Source organism: Phoca vitulina, unplaced genomic scaffold, assembly GCF_004348235.1.
Source record: "Phoca vitulina isolate PV1807 unplaced genomic scaffold, GSC_HSeal_1.0 scaffold20, whole genome shotgun sequence".
Taxonomy (NCBI): domain Eukaryota; kingdom Metazoa; phylum Chordata; class Mammalia; order Carnivora; family Phocidae; genus Phoca; species Phoca vitulina.
In genome coordinates this window covers 23,669,320-23,694,754 of record NW_022589723.1, presented here as the reverse complement: position 1 = coordinate 23,694,754, position 25,435 = coordinate 23,669,320, and the positions used below count along the sequence as shown (strand labels likewise).

General features: G+C 34.3%; 1 protein-coding gene across 3 annotated transcripts in view; it reads right to left on the bottom strand.

Annotated features, from left to right (window-relative positions):
• The window catches only part of TCF12 (transcription factor 12), a 372,079-nt gene that overhangs the window by 282,094 nt on the left and 64,550 nt on the right, over positions 1-25,435 (bottom strand). The gene's annotated exons all lie outside the window — the stretch shown is intronic.

Sequence of the window (25,435 nt, the reverse complement as noted above, 5' to 3'; positions counted from 1 at the left end):
TTACACCTTTGCCGTATCTGTGTGATTGTTCCTCAGCACTCTATTATGGTCCAGGGATCTATGTCCCTACCTCCTCACAAATACAGTACTGTCTGCTTTACTGTAGATTCATAGTAACTCAAAATCAAGAAGTGTAATTCTTCTTCTAACTTTATTCTTCTTTTTCAAAATTTAGTTATTCTAGTTCCTTTACATTTTCATATAAATTTTAAAATCAGATTGCCAATAAACTGCTTGAGTTCTCACTGGAATTGTGTTAGATTTATAAATCTGATTGGGAGGATTGACATTTTTACTATTTTGAGTCTACCAATCCATGAACACAGTATGCCTCTGTATTTACTTAGGTCTTCTTTGATTTCCTTCATCATTGTTTAGTAGTTCACAGCACGTAGATCATGTACACATGTATATTTATATAAAAGTATTACATTCCTTTGGAGCAAATGTAAATTATATTCATTATGTCATTTTCCCATTGTACATTGCTAGTATACAGAAATACAACTGTGTGTGTGTTGATCTTGTATCCAGTGACCTTGCTAAAACCACTTATTCTAGGTCTCTGAAGATTTCTTTGAGATTTTCTACATTGACAATCATGTCCGTAAATAGAGACAGTTTTATTTCTTCCTTTCTAATCTGTATGCTTTGTACTTCCTTTTGTTGCTGTATGAACAATAAACAGGACTTCCAGTAACATACTGAATAAGAGAAGTAAGAGTAGACATCCTTGCCTTGTTTGTGTTTTTTTAAAGATTTTATTTATTTGAAAGAGAGAGACATAGCGAGAGAGGGAACACAAGCAGGGGGAGTGGGAGAGGGAGAAGCAGGCTTCCCGCCAAGCAGGGAGCCCGATGCGGGGCCCGATCCCAGGACCCTGGGATCATGATCTGAGCTGAAGGCAAGACACTTAGCGACTGAGCCACCCACGTGCCCCATCCTGCCTTGTTTTTATTTATGGGAGAAAGCACTGAGTCCCTCATCATAATGTATAATGTTAGCTGTAGATTTCTTGGTAGGGTTTTTGGTCATTGTATAATTCTTTTTTGTGGATAATAAAATTTAATTTGCTAATCTTTTATTGAAGATTTCTGTAACTTTGTTCATAAGGTATACTGGTCCATACTTTTCTTTCTTCTTTCCTTTTTTTCTCCTTTCTTTACTATTTACTGTCATTGTCTAGTTTTGATATCAGGTTAATTCTGGCTTCATAAAGAGAGTTGGAAAGTGTTCTCTCCTCTTCTATTTTTTGGAAGAAATAGTAGAGAAAGAATGTTATTTTATTTCTTCTTTAAGTATTTGGTAGAATTCACCAGTAAAACCATCTGGATCTGAATATTTCTTTTTTGGAAGGTTTTCAACTATGAATTCAATTTCTTTAATAGCTGTAAGACTATTCACACCAATCTTTTTTTTCTTGGGTAAGTTTAGTTTGCTAAGGAATTAGTCCATTTCAAGGAATTGGTCCATTTCATCTAATTTGTCAAGTTTACCTGCATAGAGTTGATCTTAGTCCTCCTACTGTCCTTTGGATTCCTGTTAAGTCTGTAATGATAGCCTCTCTTTCATTGCTGATTCTAGTTCTACATGTCTTCTCTTTGTCAATTTTGCTAGAAACTATCAATTTTATTAATCTTTGCAAAAAAAAAAAAAAAACCCTCAACTTTTGGCTGTATTGGTTTTCACTACTGTATTTCCACTTTGAATTTTGTTGATTTCTTATTTGGGATTTATTTTATGTTCCTTTTTCTAATTTCTTGAGATAGAAACTTAAATTATTGACTTGAGGGCTTTTTTTCTAATATAATCATTGAATACAATAAGTCTTGTGAACACTGCCTGAGCTGCATAAATTTTGACATGTTATATCTTTATCTTTGTTCAGTTCAAGTATCTTTTTTAATTTCCCCTAAGGCTTCCTCTTTTACCCAACAGATTATTTAGAAGTCTGCTATTTAATTTCCAAGAACTAGGAGATTTTTCTTTCATCTCTCTGTTATTGATTTCTAGTTCATTTCCATTATGGTCTGAAGAACACTTTGAGTTCAATTCTTTTAAATTTATTAAGACTTGTATTATGACCAAGATATCTTCTATCTTGGTAACATTCCATGTGTATTTGAAAAGAATGTATATTTTGTTGTTGTTTTTGAGTAAAATATACTATAAATACCAATTAGCTCTGGTTGGTGGATAGTGTTACTCGGGCATTCTGTACCCTTGATGATATCTATATGCTAATTTATCTATTCCTAAGAAAGAGCCGAAGTCCTCAACTATAACTGTTATCTATTTCTCCCTTAAGTTCTGTCAGATTCTGCTTCATGTATTTTTTTTTTTTTTTTTTTTAAAGATTTTATTTATTTGAGAGAGAATGAGAGAGAGAGAGCACATGAGAGGGGGGAGGGTCAGAGGGAGAAGCAGACTCCCTGTTGACAGGGAGCCCGATGCGGGACTCGATCCTGGGACTCCAGGATCATGACCTGAGCCGAAGGCAGTCGCCTAACCAACTGAGCCACCCAGGCGCCCCTCTGCTTCATGTATTTTTATTTTTTTAAGATTTTATTTATTTATTTATTTATTTATTTGAGAGAGAGTGAGAGAGCACAGCAGGGGCAGAGGCAGAGGGAGAGGGAGAGGGAGAGGCAGGCTCCCCACTGAGCAGGGAGCCTGAAGCGGGGCTCAATCCCAGGACTGAGATCCTGACCAGAGCTGAAGGCAGACGCTTAACCAGCTGAGCCACCCAGGCGCCCCTGCTTCATGTATTTTTAAGTCCTGTTGTTAGATATGCACACATTCAGGACTGGTAAATTAATCCTCACATCAATGTATAATGAACCTCTTTATCCTAGATGATGATCTTTGCTCTGAAGTCTACTTTGTTAGTACTAAAGCAACTACAGTTTTGACTGGTGTTTGCATGGTGTATCTTTTTTACATCCTTTCACTTTTAACCTACCAATATTATTACCTTTGAAATAAGTTTCTAATATCATACAATGGCATCATATTTCATGTACTGACAGTCTTTTAACTGATGTTTAGATTATTAGCAATTTTAACAAAATTATTGATTTGTAAGAATTTACATCTACCATTTTATTATTTGTTTTCTGCTTGTTCCCTTTGTTTTTCTCTTTTCTGCCTTCTTTTGTGTTATTTTTTTAATATTCCATTTTAATTTATTCATTGTGATTCTAACATATCTCCTTACTGTGTAAGCAGTGGCTCTAGGCATAACAAAATATATACTTACCTTTTCAGAGCCTACTTAGAACCAATATTTTATCACTTCAAGTAGACCACAGATATCATATTTTATATACCATATCCACTGAAAACCACATCAGACAATGTTACAATTTTTAAACTGTCAAATTTTAAAGAATCCATCAGTCTGATATTTACACAGATATGTACTATTTCTGTTGCTCTTCTTTCATTCCTGATGTCTGAGTTCCCTTCTGGTATCATTTTTCCCTTCTGTCTTAAGTTTCCCTTTATCTGAATAAGTCTTTATGTCACTCTCATCCCTGAAAAATATTTTTGATAGTTACGGACAGGTCTTTTCTTTCAACACTTTAAGAGTGTTTTGCCTGCCTCTCTTCTCACCCCCGCCCCATGATTTCTGACAAAACTTCCTCAATCATTCAAATCACTGTTCCTCTAGAAGTAATATGTCATTTTTCTCTGGTTGCTTTCAAGATTTTTTTTCTTGCTTTTAGTTTCTGATTTATGATGACCTATCTGGGTATGGATTTCTTTGGGTTTATCCTGTTTTGGGTTCTTTAAATCTGTATGTTTACATCTTTACCTAAATTTGTGATATTTTAAGGCCATTATTTCTTCAAATATTTTTAGCACCACATTCTTTCTCAAAATGTCTTTTTTTTTTAAGAATTTATTTATTTATTTGGCAGAGAGAGACACAGCGAGAGAGAGAACACAAGCATGAGGAGTGGGAGAGGGAGAAGCAGGCTTCCCGAGGAGCAGGGAGCCCAATGCAGGCAGGGCTCGATCCCGGGACCCTGGGATCATGACCTGAGCCGAAGGCAGACGCTTAACGACTGAGCCACCCAGGCGCTCCTCAAAATGTCTTAAAATGCCTAGCACTTTGTTATTTTCTCATAGTACCCTGAAGCTCTGTTCAATTTTTAAAAATTTCTTTCCTCTCTGCTATTGAGTCTTCCAGTGTTTTTTTTTTCACCTATTGTATTTTTCAGTTCTAACAATTCCACATCTTTTTATATCTTCTCTTTCCCTACTGAGATTTTCTATTTCCATTTATTTCAAGAGCATTCACAATTGCTCACTGGAACATCTGTATAATAGCTACTATAACGTCTCTATCATGTAATTCCAATATCTGTATCATGATGGTATATATATCATCTCTTCCCGGGTAAATGAAATTTTCCTGGTTCTTTATATGCTAGATAATTTTGGATTATAATCTGAATATTTTAAATATGAAACTTTGGTTCTTGTTTAAATCCTGTGGATAATGTCAGTATTTTTGTTTTAACAGCTGATCGACATGGTTAAGTTCGGGTCACAAGTTCTAAAATGGCTGTTATGGCCATGGTTCCAATATCAGCTCAATTTTCAAAGCCTATGATGTGCTATTTGAATTTGTCCACCTTGTATCATCCAATGAGCAGTCTAGGACTTAGGTGGTAGTATTTCTGGGTGAGTCCAGAAATTCATAAACAACTTTATAGTATTGTTTTCCCAAGTTTCTCCCTCTACATGATCTCAGTACTTTCCAATTCCCTGGGGCATCCCTTCTCATTTCTTCAGCGAGAATGCTGGGGCTTTAAGTAACCTGCTTGATCACATACTTCTGTTACTATATCTACTCTGGGGTCAGGCACTGGAAAGACAGAAAGAGGAAACAAAAAGTAACGAGGAGTTGTCAACTGAAGAGGAGGATTCCCATCCCTCACTGTTTTCACTGCAGGCTAGTGCTGCAGTCTCTGCTGCCATTTCTACAGGGATACTTGGGACCATGACATAAGAGAACAGAGAAAAGAAAAAAAGATAGACTTTCCATATTCACACTGAGCATTAGGAGTTAATTTTCCCACTCCTGGAGCCAGAACTAGTGGGCTTCTTTTGGAGCTCTCTTTGTCTATACCTAAGTGCCAACCTGTAGCCTTCAGACTGTGTTAAGTTCAGCCTCAGCGATAATGAAAGGAACGAAATGGTAAACTCATGGTCAGTTTGGTACTATTTTGAATTCTAGTCTTCCTTCCTAATCCATTGATTATTATTTATTCTTCAGAGTCCTCAAATAGCTGTTCCATCCATTTTGTCCAGGTTTTATAGATGCATTCAGTGGAAGAAAGTGTATATGCTTATCTACATAGCTGAAAATGAAACTATCCTCTAATCCCTATTCTTATTTACTCAATTCCCACTGACATACAGACTCCTCAAATATCCTTATCAGAAGATATAAGTAATCTAAAAAAAGAAAACAGTCTTGGGGTACCTGGGTGGCTCAGTGAGTTAAGCGTCTGACTCTTGACTTTGGCTCAGGTCATGATCTCAGCGTTGTGAGATCAAGCCCCATGTCAGGATCCGTGCTGGGCATGGATCCCACTTAAGATTCTCTCTCTGCCTCTCCCTTTCCCTCCTTCCTCTCTAAAAAAATTAAAAAGAAAAAGAAAAAAAGAAAATAGTCTTATGAGTTCTTTTTCCATTTACCAAAAGAGCCCTAATTCACACAGTAACTAATTCAAGGAAAGACAGCCATTACACCACTATGAAAACCTGATCATGTTTTGGCTAAAGAGCTTTAATAGCTACAGACTATCGCTGCAAGATCCTCAAAATGTTATATGCACTATCAGAAAATAAGGACTCTGCTTAAGACACAAATAAATGGAAAGACATGCTATGTTCCTGGATTGGAAGAATTAATGCTAAAATGTCCACACTACCCAAAGCCATCTACAGATTCAATATAATCCTTATGAAGATTCCAATGGCATTTTTTACAAAAGTAGAAAAAACAATCTTAAACTTTATATGGAACCACAAAAGACCAAAATATTTGCAAACAATATATCTATCTGATAAGGGGTTAATACCTAAAATATATAAAGAAGTCATACAACCCAACAGCACAAAAATAAATAAGCCAATTAAAAACTGGGCAAAGGCCTTGAACGGACATTTTTCCAAAGAAGATATTCAGGTGGCCAACGGATATATGAAAGATGCTCAACATCACTATTAGGGGAAATGCAAATCAAAACCACAGTGAGATATCATCTCATGCCTGCTGGAATAATTATCATCAAAAAGATGAGATAAATGCTGGTGAGGATGTGGAGAAAAGGAAACCCTTGTGCACTGCTGAGAGGACTGTAATTTGGTACAGCCACTATGGAAAACAGTATGGAGGTTCTTCAGAAAATTAAAAACAAAACTATTATATACATAACAATTGCACTTCTGGGTATATTTCCAAAGGAACAAAATCGCTATGTTGAAATATCTGCATCATTATGTTCACTGAAGCATTATTTACAATAGCCAAGACAAGGAAACAACCTAAGTGTCTATCAATAGATGAACAGATGAAGATAATGTGATGAATATATACACAATGGAATACTATTCGGCCATAAAAAAAGGAAATCCTACCATTTGCAACAACATAGAGCTTGAGGGCCTTATATTAACTGAAATAAAACAGAGAATGATAAATACTATATTACCTCACTTATATGTGGAATATAAAAAACAAAGACTCATAGAAAAAGAGATCAGATTTGTGCTTACCAGAGGTGGGGGGTGGGAAAAGGGGAAATGGGATCAAGGCGGTCAAAAAGTACAGACTTCCAGTTACAAGATAAATAAGTACTGGGGACGTCACGTACAACCTGATGATATAGTTAACACTGCTGCATGGTATATTTGAAAGTTGCTAAAAGAGGAAATCCTAAAAGTTCTCCTCACAAGGAAAAATATATTTTTTTTCTTTTTTCCTCTTTTGTATCTATAGAAGATAATTTACGTTAACTAAACTTATTACAGTAATCTTAATTAAGTCAAGTCATTATGCTGTATACTTTAAACTTGCACAATACTGCATGTCAATTACATATCAATAAAGCTAAAAGAGAAAAAAATCTAGTAAGAAAAATATGTCTGAAATGCTATTATTAAATCTGACGTATAATTATAAAATTAAAATACAATGATACAAAAAATATAAAATACAAATACAAAAAATTTAACCCAATACAAAAACAAATTACAAATACAAATAAATACAATATGATATATGTAATTAAACCTAAGTAATGAAGGTCATCCAACTTTATATCCTCCTGTATTCTTTCCTATTTTGGAGAGAATTTTTCAACATAAAATATTTTAAAAACTAAAAAAGAAGGAATCTGCTTCCCCACTCTATGAAAATCACAATAACATGATGGTCACACCACAGGGTATTTATGTGAGTGGTTCATTTTACAGGTTAATTAGTTAAAAATCATCATTCAAAGAAATGTTAAATAATTTTCATAGCAGACTCAAACTAAAATCATTAAGGACAAATTTTCTTTCAAAAGATTGGCCCTGGGGAGCCTAGGTGGCTCAGTCGTTAAGCGTCTGCCTTCGGCTCAGGTCATGATCCCAGGGTCCTGGGATCGAGCCCCACCTGCACTGGGCTCCCTGCGGGAGCCTGCTTCTCTCTCTCCCACTCCCCCTGCTTGTGTTTCCTCTCTCACTGTGTCTCTCTCTGTCAAATAAATAAAATCTTTAAAAAAAAAAAAAAAAAAAAGATTGGCCCTTAAACTCTTCCAAACTCTTGACTGCTAAATGACAGAAAAATTAAAGTTTTAAAATTTCCTTTAAAAAAAAAACAACAGAAAGTGGGTACCTGGGTGGATCAGTCAGTTAAGCGGCCAACTCTTGATTTCAGCTAGGATTATGAGCTCAGAGTCCTGGGATCAAGCCCTGCACTGGGCTCCACACTCAGCAGGGAGTCTGCTTCAGGATTCTCTCTCTCTCTCTGTCCCTCCCCACCCTTCTCTCTAAAATAAATAAATCTTTAAACCAACAATAACAAAAAAAGACCAAAAGCAGAAAGAGTATGGCAACAAAATTTAGAGTTTAAGGGGGCATGGATTTGACAGCAAGGTTTAAAGTTCAAGATCAATTTTTAAGTAACTCTAATGAATCACAAAAAAATGTTGTCTTGTAATAAACTAAAAAATTTGTTGACTTATTTTAATCTGTTTCTGTACTCTGAATATTTTAAGACTGTTAACTCTTATACAGTGTATTAGTTAACAAAGATACATTTAAAAGGGCACAATAATAAAATTATTTATTTGTATGAGATTCAACTTTGTGGTCCTAACAAAAGCATTTCAAAGGAATTAAGGTACACAAAAATTTGTACTGACTTTCATTTCTTTTTTTTTTTTTAAGACTTTATTTATTTATTCATGAGAGACAGAGAGAGAGAGGCAGAGGGAGAAGCAGGCTCCCAAGGAGCAGGGAGCCCGATGCAGGACTCGATCCCAGGACCTTGGGATCATGACCCGAGCTGAAGGCAGACTCTTAACCATCTGAGCCACCCAGGCACCCATGATTTTCATTTCTTTAAAAAATATTAAAGCTCTGCCATGAAAAATTATTAACCCCAAATGTCTTTTAAATCTTTAGACCATCATCACTTAAGCAGTAGGTAAGTCACTACACCCACAGACTAAAAAAGACATTTTTCATAATGCATACTGATGAGATCTTATTTCCCCCAAACTTTATTTAAATAGGCCCATCCTTTATTGTTAACCAATTAAAAGTCTGATTTAAATAAGTTAACACATTATAAGGCAGCAATTAGAATGACATGGAAGATAACATAAGGTCACAAGCTTCATCCTTTTCCATACACGTTCAATATTCAGCTTTTTCCTATGTTCGTATATCTGGTCAACCATTTTATCTAGTCATTGGGTGGGAAGAGCGGGTTAATGAGGGAAGAGAAGAGAAAAAAGGCAAAGAAATCGGGAGAAAAATGGATGATTAGGTCAGTGCAAATCCTTTACCATTAGTGGAAAAACAACTTAGTGACTAAGATGGTGGGTCAGGAATATCATCTTTCATTCCATGACCTAGTCCCATAAGGGGCCTGGGAAATTAAAACAAACACCTGACAATTTAGTTAACAAATCTGAAGAGTGATATGGAGATTTTTATAGGCTTTTTAATAATTTTCATTTTTATTGAAGTATAGTTGACATACAATGTTCTAAATAGTTTTAGGTGTACAACATAGTGAAAATTTTAATTTAGATCTTCTGGTCAAAGTTGTTAAGAAACTTTTAAAAGTTCAGCAGTATTCCAAAACATATTCCAGGAACAACACACTGACCCACCAAAACTACCTCTGCTCCAAGTTCTGCAGGAAGCATGCTGCAGGCTAACAGACATATAGGGCAGCATAAATAACAGCAAAATTGCCCATGTTAGAAACTAATTATCACCCCTTCCTTATTAAAATAAGTACATTCAGTGTTTCAGGAAACACAAGCTATGAAATGCAATCTAGAATTTACCAACTCAAATGTGTGGTTTCAATATATATAAAATGATTAAAAGGACAAAGTAAAAAGCACTGTCCCTCGAAATGTTCCTGTGAAATACAAGCACCACAAAGGAAAACCATTTTAAGATGGAGCTTTGTTTGAATAAAGTTTCAGTATATAACTACCCAATAACTACAAGTCTAGAATTAAGTTTATAAATCTGTCCCAAAAAAAGGAGGCACAACACTTTGGTTTTGTATCAAATCATTAGGGATACAGCTTGAAACGACAGCATGAAATCTTATTTTACATCTACTGTTCTGCTCCAAACATTTTCTTTCACTGAAGACATCATAAAGTGCAACAGGCAAGAGTTAACTGGAAAAGCTTTGTACATAAACTGATACACACACACACACAAACTATACCTAACAATAAACAGTATTACTGCAATACCAAAGCAGCAGCAGTTTTCCCCTGCTGGATACATTTTAAAATACAATTTTTATCCTAAGACAAGATAAAATGCTTTTTGACATTTATTTTTAACTACTTTGTTTTTTCTGTCTTTTCCACCTTTACTACTTTACACACATATAGAATAATAATGTTTTTATTATTTAGTTCTATCTTTGAACTTAGAAAAATGGATACTAAAGAGAATACAGCCAGGTCAAGGAAAACTACATTTGGGAGAGTGGCCTTGACATTTTAAAGCTAAGTAACACTTTTAGGTAGGTTTATACCTCCTACATAGTATCATCTCCTAGCATCAAGCCCAAGTACAATGGCTTCCTGTTTCCTGCAAAGGATGAATTATGTTCACTTCTAAGCTCAAGTCAGTTCTACTAGGGAGACAGCAAGTACCATATTTTACCAAGTCAAGGTCAGCCCTCCTTCTAGGAGCCAGCAAACTGATTCCTGCAGCAGTAACACTGGAATTACAATCTGGGTCCTTGGGTTTTAACACCCAGGCTCATTCATGGCCTTTGAGGTAGGAATGTCAAGAACTGTTAAAGAAAGATTTATATACACAAATAAAATATAAGCAAATAATCTTCTGAAGCAGAGGTTGCAAACTATAGAGGATGAGCCAAATCCAGCCGGTTCTGTTTTTTCTGTTTTTTTTTTTAAGTCACTCAAGTTAAGAATGGCTTTCACATTTATAAATAGTTATGACAAACTACTGTATCATAAATTTTGCTTCTTGGCCTGCAAAGCCTAAAATATTTTACTGTTTGGCCCTTTTGGAAAAATTTTGCTTACTTCTTCTCTAAAGCAAAAACTATGTTCCCTTATAAATTCTATCTATAGGATGCAAATATGATTATAAAGAACTAATATTTTTTATGTTAAAATTGAATACCATTACAGAAGTACTAAGATCCCAATTTAAATGTTGGTATAAACATGCATAATATATGATACATGAAGAAGGGCAGGAAGGAAATCAACATCAAAATGTCAGTGTATAGTTAACATAGATCGGTAAATGTTATTTTCACCTTTATTTTTTCTGTACTTTCCAAATCTTAAGTGAGCATATCACTACCACAATCAGGAAAAAGTTTTAAAAGATTATAATGCACTTTTAAAAGTCTACAGTGCACTTTTTAAAAGATTATAGTGACTTGAATTGTAGCTATATGGTTACTTACATGTAGGTTCAATAACACTTTGGTATTTACCACTGTCTATAAATCAAACTGTTACAAATTAAAATGGTATCTTTACATCTTTCACCATACATAAAAAAAGATAAGGCCCTCTGTTTTGATTATCAGAAGTCAGAACTGCTGATCTGGACTCTCAAAACTCACTGCTTTGGAATTAATGTTCAGGCACATTATGAAACACTTAAAGTTTCATATATATATGAACTTTATATATATATATATATATATATAACTTAAAGTTCAATTTAAGTATTAACTGGCTACTATATTCATGTTAGCTTCAGTGTTTCTTCCAAAACATGGTTTAAAAAACTTTGACTAGGGGCGCCTGAGTGGCTCAGTAGGTTAAGTGTCTGCCTTCAGCTCAGGTCATGATCCCAGGGTCCTGGGATCAAGCCCCACATCGGGGTCCCTGCTCAGTGGGGAGCCTGCTTCTCCCTCTCTCTGCAGCTCCGCCTGCTTGTGCTCTCTCTGTCAAATAAATAAACAAAATTTAAAAAATAAAAAAATAAAAAAATAAAAAAAATAAAATAAAAAACTTTGACTAAAACACTAAATATATTCTACATACACTCCACATACTCTTTATAACTATAGCATTAACCTTTAAAGTCATACTAGACAGTACAAGTTATTAAGTCAAACAAAATTATTTTTCCTGATATAATACGTTACTGTTTACAAATCAGACAGGTATTCTGCTAACACTGAAGTACAATGAAACAATCTTGGCTGTTTTCATAAATAGTATTTTAATTTTCTTGTTCAATAATTATTGCTTATATGTTTCAGCTGTTATTTTTGAAGCATATTATTAACTTTGTAAACATAAGACAATATACTAATATACATGATATATGATACATCATTACAACCAATGTAACTCTAACTTGATAAATGAAAGGTTTATTTTGAATGGTTAGAAGGCATTTTAGGGTATTGAGGAGGGCACGTTCTGCATGGAGCACTGGGTGTTATGCACAAACAATGAATCATGGAACACTATATCTAAAACTAATGATGTAATGTATGGGGATTAACATAACAATAAAATTAAAAAAAAAAAAAGAAGGCATTTTAAAAGTCACATCTCCAATTGTGTTCTGAAACAAAAACCATTCTTTGCTTTATGGTTTATTTCCTGGGTTTATCTTGAAAATGCATGCAAGTCTTACTTCTGAAGATGTTAAAGTCCAAATTTAATTCTCCCAAAGCACAAATTTAAATTAGAATACAACCTATCAGACTACAAACAACAGCTTTTCAAGTGCCACAAAATATTTCTGTTCCCTTTATAGTACAGTTAATTTAATCTTATTAAATGTAATCTCATTAAAATGTAAAAATACCAACTTTTTAAAAGTAAAAAGTATTGATCATGCCATGTGCCAAAACTGCAAAGTAATAAAGATTCCACAGCCACTTAACACTGACTAGAGTCCTAACTTCATATAAAGGTTGTAAGAGTTTTCCTCTTCTCCCTCTCTTCTGGATGACAGAAGCCAAGCACTGAGAGAGAAACTTTTTATTCAGAAAAAACAAACCACATTCCACAGCCTCTATCAGTAATAATTTAAAGGCAAAGACTTAATATCACATACTATTGAATTACTGCACTTTGCAAGTAGACACCAAAATTCAAGTATTGGCCTTATCCTCAAAAACTTACCTTACTTAGGGCGCCTGGGTGGCTCAGTTGGTTAAGCGACTGCCTTCGGCTCAGGTCATGATCCTGGAGTCCCGGGATCGAGTCCCGCATCGGGCTCCCTGCTCGGCAGGGGGTCTGCTTCTCCCTCTGCCCCTCCCCCCTCTCATGTGCTCTCTCTCTCTCATTCTCTCTGTCTCAAATAAATAAATAAAATCTTTAAAAAAAAAAAAAAAAAACTTACCTTACTTATTAGGCAGACTAACATTACAAATCCAAATTCTTTTTTCTTTTTTTAAGATTTTATTTATTTATTTAACAGAGAGATAGAGAGCACAAGTAGGCAGAGGGAGAGGGAGAAGCAGGCTCTCCGCTGAGCAGGGAGCCGGATGTGGGGCTCGATCCCAGGACCCCAGGATCATGACCTGAGCCGAAGGGAGCCGCTTAACCGAATGAGCCACCCAGGCGCCCCCAAATTCTTTTTTCTTTTATCAAGGATAGTCAAATATCCTCAAAAAATCCCAAAATAAGTACTTATTTAAGATTTTAAAGACCTTTTGTTTCTTCCAAAATAAGTCTATCCTGCTAAATATTCCATACAAATAAGTCTTATCAAAATTATATTTAATTAATATATTTTATAGGTTACCAATATCTCTAACAGATACACTAAACAGAGACAATTCTGTCACTTATTCTAGGCTAGGGCCTCCCTTAAAAAAAAAACAAAACTGTAGATGTGGATTTAGTAAATCAAGTAAAAAAGACCCTTTGTGTATAAGGATATACAAAGTAACTCACTTAGTTCTATAGTCAACAGCCTCTTTTAAAAACTTTTAAAACTAATTTACTTCAAAAGAAATACAGGAATTCAATAGATTATAAAACTGCTGGTAGATTTCTATTTCTGGTGCCTGCCATAATAAATACCAGGGGTTTAAGCTGAGCTGCTTTTTTGACTTTAAAGATTTTTTCACAGTCAGCAACTTACAACAGGACATACTGTAATACCAAAATGGAAACTACTTAATCAACATTTCCTCATGGAAACACAGATCATACATAACAGTCTATATGGGTAAAGTTTTATTTTAAAAAGTAGCATTTAAATTTTATTGAGCAACATAAGCCCAATTTTTTCCTCTGATTCTGTCAACATACTCAGTTAATTTTAGTCAACTGATAATATGCATACCAGAAAACTGAAATGTAAGCAGTAATATAAGGCAATTTATTTATAATGTTGAATAAAACCACACTTTCATCTTTTTAGAACACAGGTCACTGGTTTTCCAGTTCTATAGAATAAATATGATCTTGTGCTCATGCTACGGTAAGCCATGTGGAAAAACCCAACAGTATGTGAAACATCCAAAACACAAATCTTTCAGATTTCAAGTTTCAAATTGCAGTCATCTATAGCATCATAAAAGGCTGACAAAAGATTGAAAATTGTTGGGTATAATTTCAGAATGTTCCTCTTCCCTTTCTGCCCACTCTGTAAAACATACAGTTTAAATTAATAAAAAATCAAAACCTCATAACTGAAATTCCCTCAGGCTCATAGTTGGTCCTATTCGTTTTACCACATATAGCTTCTAAACTATCATTTCAAAAAAAAAAAAAAAACTGCAGGAAATAACTTTTTAGTTGTTGAGTTCCTCATTTAAACAGGAAAAATAACTTCAGAATTAAACAGGTTATAGAATTCCTAAGCTTTGTATCTTAAAAGGAATAATAAAAAATAGATTTTATTAAGTAGGTATCATGGGGAAAATAAAGATATATTCTAAGGACAAGCTTTTCTTCACTAAATGCCATCTATTTTATAACCTTAAATTATAAGGCTCAAGTTCATTTGTATATTTTTTATGAAAATAAGAACTATAGTTACAAGCATAAGAATTTAGCTTCTTGGTATGAAAAAGAAGGGAATTTGATAATGCCAACTTGCTACCATCTACATATCTGGATAAACTGACCAGGTAAGAAAAATAAATAAATCATAATATACATATGAAGACTGGTAGACCTGAGGGAAGTAATATTAATTTGCCTTCTGACTCACACTGTTAAATAGTCCTTTGTAATATTCCTCATTCAACTGCCTCATTCTTAGTGCTTCCTCTTCACAATGTCTAAGCTCACTTCCTAAGGGTTTTCTTCTTGCAGGAATCAGCATTTACTGACCTCACAAAGTACACACAACTGCTGTTGTCAGCAAAGAACACAGAGTTTGGAGAAAAGCATCACAGAAGCATTGGAAGGGTATGAAAGTGTAGCTTCTCATACAGTAATGTCTGTAAAGATCTGGGACCTTAAATTTAAGAAATAATGAAGATTGTTCCTGAAATCAATATTACACTATATGTTAACTAACTAGAATTCAAACAGAAATTTGGAGGAAAAAAAATACTGAAGATTGTGAATACTGCAAAAGAAACACAATATTCCAACCCAAGACTTCATTTCATTCTGATTTCATCTGATATTTAGTTTATACAACTGAGTGGAAAGGAAAGTAATTTCTACCACATTTACTGGTATTTACAATATGAAAATCTGAGTATTTTTCACAATGTCTTAGAACAATCCTATAACGGTTCTTACAAACAAAAGTGTAAGCCTCTTGAGGTCGCCTGAGATCTCATGGGACTTTTCATAATGGGAGGGTGTTAATCCCCAATGCCTTGAACTATTTCCAATATGGATCATTAGTTTCTGCTTACCTAAATTCCTATTACCATTCCAGCTGGCTCAAATATTTGTCACTTCCTGTCTTGAACCACAGTCCGTGTACTAATTATTAAGTAGGCAAAGTGAAGTGGCTTCTTTGGGTGCCTATACACAACCAAAAACATTTCATACAGGGGCGCCTGGGTGGTGCAGTTAGTCAAGCATTCAACTCTTGGTTTCAGCTCAGCTCATGATCTCAGGGTCCTGGGATTGAGCCCCAAGTCAGGCTCTGCGCTCAGCAGGGAGTCTGCTTGAGATTCTCTCTCCCTCTCCCTCTGCCCCTCCCGCTCATGCTCTCTCTCTCTCTCTCTAAAATAAATAACTCTTTTTAAAAAATCAAAAAACATTCCATACTCCTTGAGGATCAGTAAAACAGTAGTTTAAGACAATTCTATCTTAACTGTTAAATTTTTTACTATCATTTTGTATGACACACAGAATGTTCTGATTATAACTTTACACAGAATTTCCAGGTTTTATCTATGTCAACAGACTTTATCAATGATGAGCTTAAGTGCTAACAAAGCTATGAAACTACAATTAAGGTTGTATTTCACACCATGTTAGTAACCAAACCTGAGCAAGCACAAGGATGAAACATAGCTAAACGGACCCAGTTCACCACTGGGTAATTTAGGTAATTCAATAATTTATTAAACACTTATCTACTCTGTGGTCAGTATTATGCTAGGCACCCCAAATACATATATATATATATAATATCTATCCTCAAGAAAAGCACTATTGTGAGAGAGGAGAGCCACATGAGTAAATAACCAAAGATGACCAGCAGGATGAACAAAATCTTACAGAAAAAAAAAAAAGTGAAATTGGAGGTCATGTTCACAGATGAGATGACAACTGATCTGGTTGTCACAGGAATGTGGAGTAGGATGTGGGTGTTGAGAAACTGCTAAGCCCAAGGTGTCAGAGAAAGGCATTATGAACAGAGGGCACAGCATGAGCAAAGGTACAGAAGAATACACACACACACACACACAGGAGAAAGATAATAAAACATTTTAAAAAACAAAATAACATTAAACTATTTTGATATGGACATCCTTTTTTATAAAACATTCTTACAAAAGCATTTAACAAAATAATTTTAACCAACTGCTATTCTCGTAGGGATCTAAAATTCTAGGACTAGTGTAAATTTATAATAGTCCCAGAAAAGTAACTCAATCTATTATCTAAAATAAATAGAACAGATCTTACATCATTTACTTTGATGTTTAAGCTCAAGTCAAAACCACATGAGCAACAGCTTCAAATCCTTATCTTTCATTTTTACCATCATGAACCTCATGTCATGTCACTTATTCTAAAACTCACGAATTTCAATTCTTTCACAGCTATTAACCTTGTCTTTTCAAAAAGGACCATAATTTCCTTAAAGGCAAATAACATTTCATAATAGTCTTTGAATGTCCACAGATCTAGAAATATAGTGGATGTTCAATTAAATATTTATTGACTAAATGTTTATTGAGATTGGGATTTTTACCTTTTTAAAGCACATGCTATTTTAAAATATACCTGATATTATATAGACTTGCAGCTTTTCATTCTAGTTGACCACACTGTCTAAGAAAACCAGAAAACAGTGGGAGTTAGTCTTTAAAGAATTTTTAATCTGCATCCTGTCATCATAACTGGGCATCAGATTTGATTATAACCTTGTCCTTCACAGATAATTCTATTAGTCAACCAGCTTAACTTAGAGCAAACACAAGTGAGACCCTGAAAGTGAGGTTTGCAACCTGTAGTTTATACACTAAGTCAACACTTTAAATAAAATAATGCAACATTGAAGTTTAAATGTTTTTATGCTTCCCAATTCTCATACCACCATGAAAAATGAAAAATGTAAGATAAAAAGATTCTTAACTTTTCTGTAGAAAAGCACAAACAGAAGACAGCCCAAAATATTTACTGAAGGAGTAAATAAATATAACGAATTAAAAATGCACTTAGACTATTCTGATAATAAATGATGACTTCAAAACCATTTGGCGGGGAAAAGTATACTTGCTGAGATTCAGCAATAAAAGGAACTATTCTTTTTATGACTGAAGGATAAATGTGTAATTGTAAAGGTGATTATGTTTGGAACACTGGGTAGTAATCCATGAATATACCTGCGTATTTTTAAAAAAGGAAAAGGTTGAGGTAAACACTTGCTAAAAATATGTGTGAAATAATACACAGTACTATAAATTTGAAAAATATAAAACTAAGGATATTTCCCTATACGGAAGGGAATGAATTCATTTACTAAAAAGCTTTGATTATATTACATGTATGCTTTGCTTCCAGAAATAAAAAGATTCCTAGAAACTGTCTATAAAGTGATTTTAATAGAGAAAATTCTCATTAATTTTAATAACAATTTTTTAATATTACAAGACAATTTAAAAGAGAACAAAAAAGATAAAAGATTAACAAAATCCATGACAAAACTATTAAAGAAATAAGACATTCTGTGAATACGGAAGCTTTCTAATGATTATTTAGACTTTAACTCTGGGTGTACATTATGAGAATTTCATTCTAATCTTTCCATTCTATTGATGGCTCCAACCCAAGTCCACTCTTAAAAAAAAAAAAAAAATCAAGCTTTTATTAGCTTCTTGAGCAGTTTATTTCAACTGATTATTTATACAATAGCCCTGGCTATCTCTGGCTACACCTGAAGTCTTGATTTGTTTTGTCTTTGTTATCCTTTGAAAATTCTTAATGATAAAGAAACTAGGGTCTACTGATTACCAGGTTAAAAAAAAAAAAGTACCTTCAAAAAAGGATTACATGGTTTACACAATAATATAACCATGTGCTTCTGAAAATATAGCCAGTGTCTATTTCCACTCAATTTATACCATGATCTATCTATGGAAGGAATATCTTACTCATAAATGAAACTGACCTGGGTCTACTCAGCCAGTTTTCCTTTCCGTTTTCCAGCAAGCCAGACTGTTGCTATATAATTACTACCTCAGAAGCAGTAAAGTCTGTTCCTTTAAGCTGCCATCTCATAAACACTAGAAGCTTCAATTTTGTTTCAGATGCTACAGAATGTATGATACCTGACTTTAAAATGTATGAGCCAACTTTTATTTTTATTAAACTAGTCATCTCTGATTCCTCTACATTGTTACTTCTGAAACCTCAACAAGTCCCAAAGTATTTGATTTAAAAGGTGGCTGAAATCAAAGGCAAAGAAATCTCAGCTTGATCCTGAAAACTAGACCAAGAGTTCTGTATTTCATCATGGAATCATGAATTGCATCCAACAGCTGTTCCACTCACCGGCTATTTTAAACCATTTAATATGATCTGTAGCAAGACTAATTCTTTTCTAAATAAGCATGTCAACACTTATACCAAAACTATGCTGTTCTTCAAAATTGTCTCCTTGAAAAGCTTAATACTTATTTAACTTACGTTGCCACTTTTCAAATAATTTCAGAACTTTCTTTTCAGAAATCTCCATCATAGAAAATTTACTAACCACGTAAAGAAATCACTCTCATTACTGTGTAAACACTGGATTAATACTCTTGACCTGGATCTTTCAGCTTTCCTTCCTATCAGCTCCTCTATTCCCATGTTTCCTTCTACCGAACCCCTGCCTTTTTCTTTCTTTTGTATTTTTAAAGAATTTTTTATATTATTCATTTATTTGACAGAGAGAAACACAGCGAGAGAAGGAACACAAGCAGGAGGAGAGGGAGAAGCAGGCTTCCCGCCAAGCAGGGAGCGTGATGTGGGGCCCGATCCCAGGACCCTGGGATCATGACCTGAGCCAAAGGCAGACGCTTAACCGCTGAGCCACCCAGGCGGCCCCTTCTGTATTTTTATATCAACACTGAGAATCTATAGGGTGGGAGTGACCTTTAAGAGACCCAGGGGTATGGATGGTGGAACAAAAGAAATAGATCTCGAAGTAGACAATCATTTTCAGGCTTCTTACTTGCTAGGACCGTGGGTAAAAATGTGCTAAAGACCATGAATATTTTTTAGAAAAACATTAAGTTGTATAATGTCCACACTTTCTCCTGAAAAAAAAAATACCTTCCAAGCCAACAGTTTCCAAGTCAACATTCAGGGGGATTAAAAGAGGGATGTTTCCAAAATGTTAACTGAAATCAATATTTTCTGAGCTCTGCCCATCTGGAGGTTAACTTGTATCTTACCTTCTTTCCCTCCAAACACATTCTGTATTTCTTATCACTCTGCTCATCACACCCTGCACTAAGATTAACTTCCTCCACAACAGCCAGTGCTCTAACTTGAAGCCAGCCTAAACTACTGAGAATACTCAAATACAAATGAAGGGTGCTCAATAAATATTTCCAGAATTGGACTTTGGTGGAAGGGCTATGAAATCCCAAGTATTTCTGGGAGACTAGGCAACCTCCCCTCATAGCTGCTATTAATTAGCACAGGTGCCCTTTTATCCTCCAATTTCTAAAATGGTAGCATATTTTTAAGGATGGTTGGGGGTCAATAACCAGAGTAGATGAGGGCAATCTGGACCATTACTAAGCAATATAACTGGGTAATTCATTTAAATCACAGGTATGAAGAAAAATGTGTATTTCTTAAGAAAACAGCTAAAAGCTCATTTTCAATAAATAAATAATTAAACTGCTTAATTTGATAAGATTAAGTTGGATGGGCTTCCTTTTGTTTTGTTCTTGTAATGCTGTTTTTATAACTTGAAAAAACAAGATCCCTTTTTACACCTCAATATATTAATATGTTCCATATAAATATACACATTCTTTCCAAACCATATTCTCTCCTTACCTGCTAATGGGCAATTAATTAATTGTATACATGGAGATTCACTTCTGATTGCTTTATCTCAATAAAGAGATTCAAATTCAGTTATTTAAGTAAGGTATACTGAGAAAATGAGGTACCTAAAGATTGTTAAAAAATACGTATAAAACAAAGTAGATAACCAAACAGGTGCTGAGGTTTTTGAAATTCAGGCTTAGGAAAGAATATTAAAACCAGGCCTTAGAAATAAGACTCCTATGTCTGATGTGGAAGGGAATTTAGATTTGGACAGGATATTCTAATCTAAGTCAGAGAACTCAGCTATGCTCCTACCTTGAGTTTTGAAAAGCACAGTTAAGGATCAGAAATAATCACTGAATAAGTGAAGATCTTCCAAAGTCTCTTCTTTGCTCACACATGCAAATCTGTCTCTGGGTCCATGATGGGACAGGAGTTGGCATCAATTACTTTTGAGTCATAAAATCAGAAAGGTAGTAAGCAGCTGAATGAAGGAGAAGACATAAACCACTCAATTTGCCTGAGGCAAAAATGAATATGACCACTCCACTGAAACTCTGGGGAGGGAGTCCTGAAATGTTTTTAGTAACCAGAAATAATGTAAACAATAAATAAATAAAATAAACAGAAATTAACTGAATGATGCTCAGCTAATTAGAAATGTGTAGGGGCGCCTGGGTGGCTCAGTGGTTAAGCGTCTGCCTTCAGCTCAGGTCATGATCCCAGGGTCCTGGGATCGAGCCTGGCGTCGCCTGGCATCAGGCTCCCTACTCGGCGGGAAGCCTGTTTCTCCCTCTTCCCACTCCTCCTGCTTGTGTTCCTGCTCTCACTACCTCTCTCTCTGTCAAATAAATAAATAAAATCTTTAAAAAGAAAAAAAAAAAAGAAATGTGTAAAATTTTCATAAATTACTTGTCTAGAGCTTTCTTTATTATTTTGGGTTAAAACCCATGAAACTATATAATGACTATATATAATGCAATTTTAGTTGCCCAAACCTATTTTTCCCACAAAGTCAAATTCCACAACTGTAAAACCACCAGTGGGATTATTAGAAATAAAAAAATAAATAAAAAATAAAGCATCAAGGTTCATACTTTTTATGTTTTTAGATACATCTATTCATATTTCCATCTTATGGACACCTCCATCTTAAGATCCAGTGTGACACAATCTATCAGCACTTTCCCAACTACAAAGAAAAATAAGAAGTAGTAGAATCCAAATATATATTATATGACAAAAATGTCAAATCTTTCAGGAATTGGTTTTCTTAAATAATCATTAAAACATAAAACTCTTAGAAGAAAACATAGGCAATAATCCTAAAAGAAAACATAGGCAATGTCTTTGACAAGGGCCACTGCAACGTATTCCTAAATAGGTCTCCTCCGGCAAGGGAAACAAAAGCAAAAATAAACTCTGGGACTACACCAAAACAAAAAGCTTTTTAATACCCAAAATATATAATGAACTTATACAACTCCACATCAAAACCCCCAAATAATTTGGTTAAAAATGGGCAGAGGACCTGAATAAATATTTTTTCCAATGAAGATATACAGATGGCCAAGAGACACATGAAAAGAAGCTCAACATCACTAACCATCAGGGAAATGCAAATCAAAACCACAATGACACATCACCTTAACACCTGTCCAAATGGCTAGAATCAAAAAGACAAGAAATAATAATTGTTGGTGAGGATGCAGAATAAAAGGAACCCTTATGCACTACCAGCGAGAATGTAAATTGGTGCAGCCACTGTGGAAATCATGGAAATCAGTACGGACATCCCTCAAAAAATTAAAAATAGAAATACAGTATGACGTACCAATTCCACTTCTGGATATTTACCCAAAGAAAACAAACACTAATTTGAAAAGATTTATGTACTCCTATGTTTACTGCAGCTTTACAATTGCCAGGATACAGAAGTAACCTAAGTGTCCATCGACAGACGAATGGATAAAGAGGATGTGGTGTATTTCTTATACACACACACACACACACACACACACACACACACACACAGGAATATTACTTGGCCATAAAAAAACAATGAGCTCTTGCCATTTGCAGTAACATGGCTGGACCTAGAGTATATCATGCTAAGTGAAGTAAGTCAGACAGGGAAAGACAAATACCATTATGATTTCACTTACATGTGGAATCTAAAAAACAAACAAGCAAAAACAAAGCAAAAAGCAGACCCATAAATACAGAGAACAGGTTGCCAAAGGGGAGGGTGCTGGAGGAATGGGCAAGTGAATGAAGGGGAATAGGAGATACAGGCTTCCAGTTTTGGAATGAGTAAGTCTCAGGGATAAAAGGTATGGCATAAGAAATACAGTCAGTGGTAATAGCATTGTATGGTGACTGATGATAGCTACACTTGTGGGTCAGCACAGCACCCACTTGTCAAATCAATGAAACTAATATACACCTGAAACTAACAGTAACATTGTATGTCAACTGTAATCAATCAATGTACCAAAAAATAATTAAAACATTTTGCACTAAGCAATATTATGCATTTCCCAAAACTAAAACATATGGTAATGTACATTTTAAGACTTGATTCTTATAATTAAAACTTTCTATTTTGATCAATTATAGTTACATTAGTACAAGGTAAGGAATGCAAATGATTGAGCATTGTACCTAGTTCACATCATTTTATTTATAAAGAAAATATTAATTTAAATGTTTTGTTAAATATTTGTAAAGAAAACCCTAGGGATAACTTGAATTTACACTAAGTACATAATCAAAGACTGAAGATAGTAGTATTTGTGGATATAAATGAATCTGTATTTCCTCTTTTTATTAACGTATCCTAAACTAAGAAATTTATACATAAATACTTTATGAAAACTCATCTTTCTTTTCCAATCTTTGAACAAAAAGGAAAACAAGGATGAAAATCATTCAATATTTATAGTTACCATCTGATCTGGTTAAAAGATTGAGGAGGTTATATTTTAGCTAGATTTAAAATTATACACTTATTTAAAATATAAGATACAGAGAGTTGGGAGAAAAAAGATACAAGATATGGAGGAAAAAGCTAAATGGCACCATTAGGAAGCAACCAGATATGCCCACCTGTCCTCCTAAAAAAACAGACATGTAGAACAAAAGGCAAGGCCTAATCCAAAAGTCAGTACCATGAAAAAGGTAGGAGTGGAGGGAGAGAACTATGTTAGATTTAAAAAGACATGAGGGGAAATAATTATCAAATGCAATGAGTTGTCTTGGACTGGACCCAGTCTGGACAGATCAACTGCAAATAATATTTTTAAGAAAAATTTTAGATAAGATAAAAATCTGCTGACACATAGAAAAACCAAAACTCTTAATTAAAAAAGGCATATACTAAAATAACAGGTATAATAGTATGATATAATTTTAGTAAAGGAATACATGTGTATATACATAAATACAGAAAAACATCTTGAATATATAGTAAAGTATTAATGGTATCATCTCTCTGTAGTAGGAATATGGTATTTTTAATTTCTTACTTTTGCTTTTTAACCTTGTAACTTTCTGTAAGTATTTATGTATATACTGCTTTTGCAAAGTTGAAAATATAATTTGAGGATAAAATATATATGCTTTCCTCCAATACATTACATGAATGACGTTTTTTTAAATTCCAGAATCCATAACTATACTACATCATTCATTACATAATATACATATAGTAAATAATATATATTTGTCACCCACCTTTTTAAAGAGCTAATTTTGGTGATGGCTGTCTTAACATAAAGTGCCAACAGAAAAAATAAGTAGGATACTCACTCATCTAATAACGCAGTCATCCTAATGTGAGTACTTTATTTAATAGTAGGTGACTTATAGTCAATGGCATGTATCTGCCTCAACTGAGAAAATAATCTTTTTCAGATTTCCCAAGAGAATTAATTTCAAAAAGTAACATAACTTTAAAGTGTAAAATGTGTGGCTTTTAAGCAATAAAATCTGTAAGCTGATTTGGGGAAAAAAATACATAGATTCACGATCACACAAATAAGAGGCACATTTCCTCCACACTAATCATTTAATAATGACTTACCAACATAAACTTGAGTTAACGTAAAAAAAAAATCAAGATCAATTTTAGTTTAAAAACTAAAATTTAGTGGAAATAATGTGTATAAAGAATGCTTATGTATAAAATTATAGCTTCAAATATTTGTATGAAAGTTCAAATGTTAAATTAAAAAAGAAAAGTAAAAATAAATATAGGGTCATGAGTTCAAGCCCTGCACTGGGGTCTTAAAAAAAAAAAATCAAGTCTCAAGAAGATGGTATGTCCTCCTCAGCAGGAATAGCAGGAAAAATCACAATATTTCAAAAATAAAGATTTCACTAGAAAGGCAATTAAAAAAAATCTAGGCAGACATGTCTATATGAATTAACATCATGTCCCTAACCCGAACCAAATGGATGAGACATGGGTGGCCAATCCAAGACTAGTTAATCAACTGGCTTAATAATCACCAAATGCTCTCCGGTAAGTTAGACCCAAGAGTCAGACACAAAGATAATGCTTAAGCTGGAGGTCTTGTAAATTTGGGCAAAGCGAAAAGGAAGTAAAGGAAGCTGGTCTGTAAAAGCAACAGGAGCAAAAAGTAGACATCCACCTGGGAACCTGAATTTAAGAGACACCATGGGTCCCTAAAAGACAGAGAAAACAAACTCTATTCCTACCCTTCAATGCCTGTAAGACCTAACTGTATTTGTATTCATGTTGGATTCCCAACGTCTATCTTTACTTGAACAAGCCTAGGTGGTCCTTTTTTTTTTTTTTTTTTTGGCAAACATGTGAGCCTTTACTGTAACAATTTTATACTCCCATGGCTATTTTCATTCTCCACAAACAACAAAAAACTCCTAAGGTTTCAATTAGCATCTCTCTGCATGCAGGTAATTGTAAAAATATAAAAATGATCTTCTAAGCACTATATGATAAGTATTAGACATTTGGAAACACCTAGCAC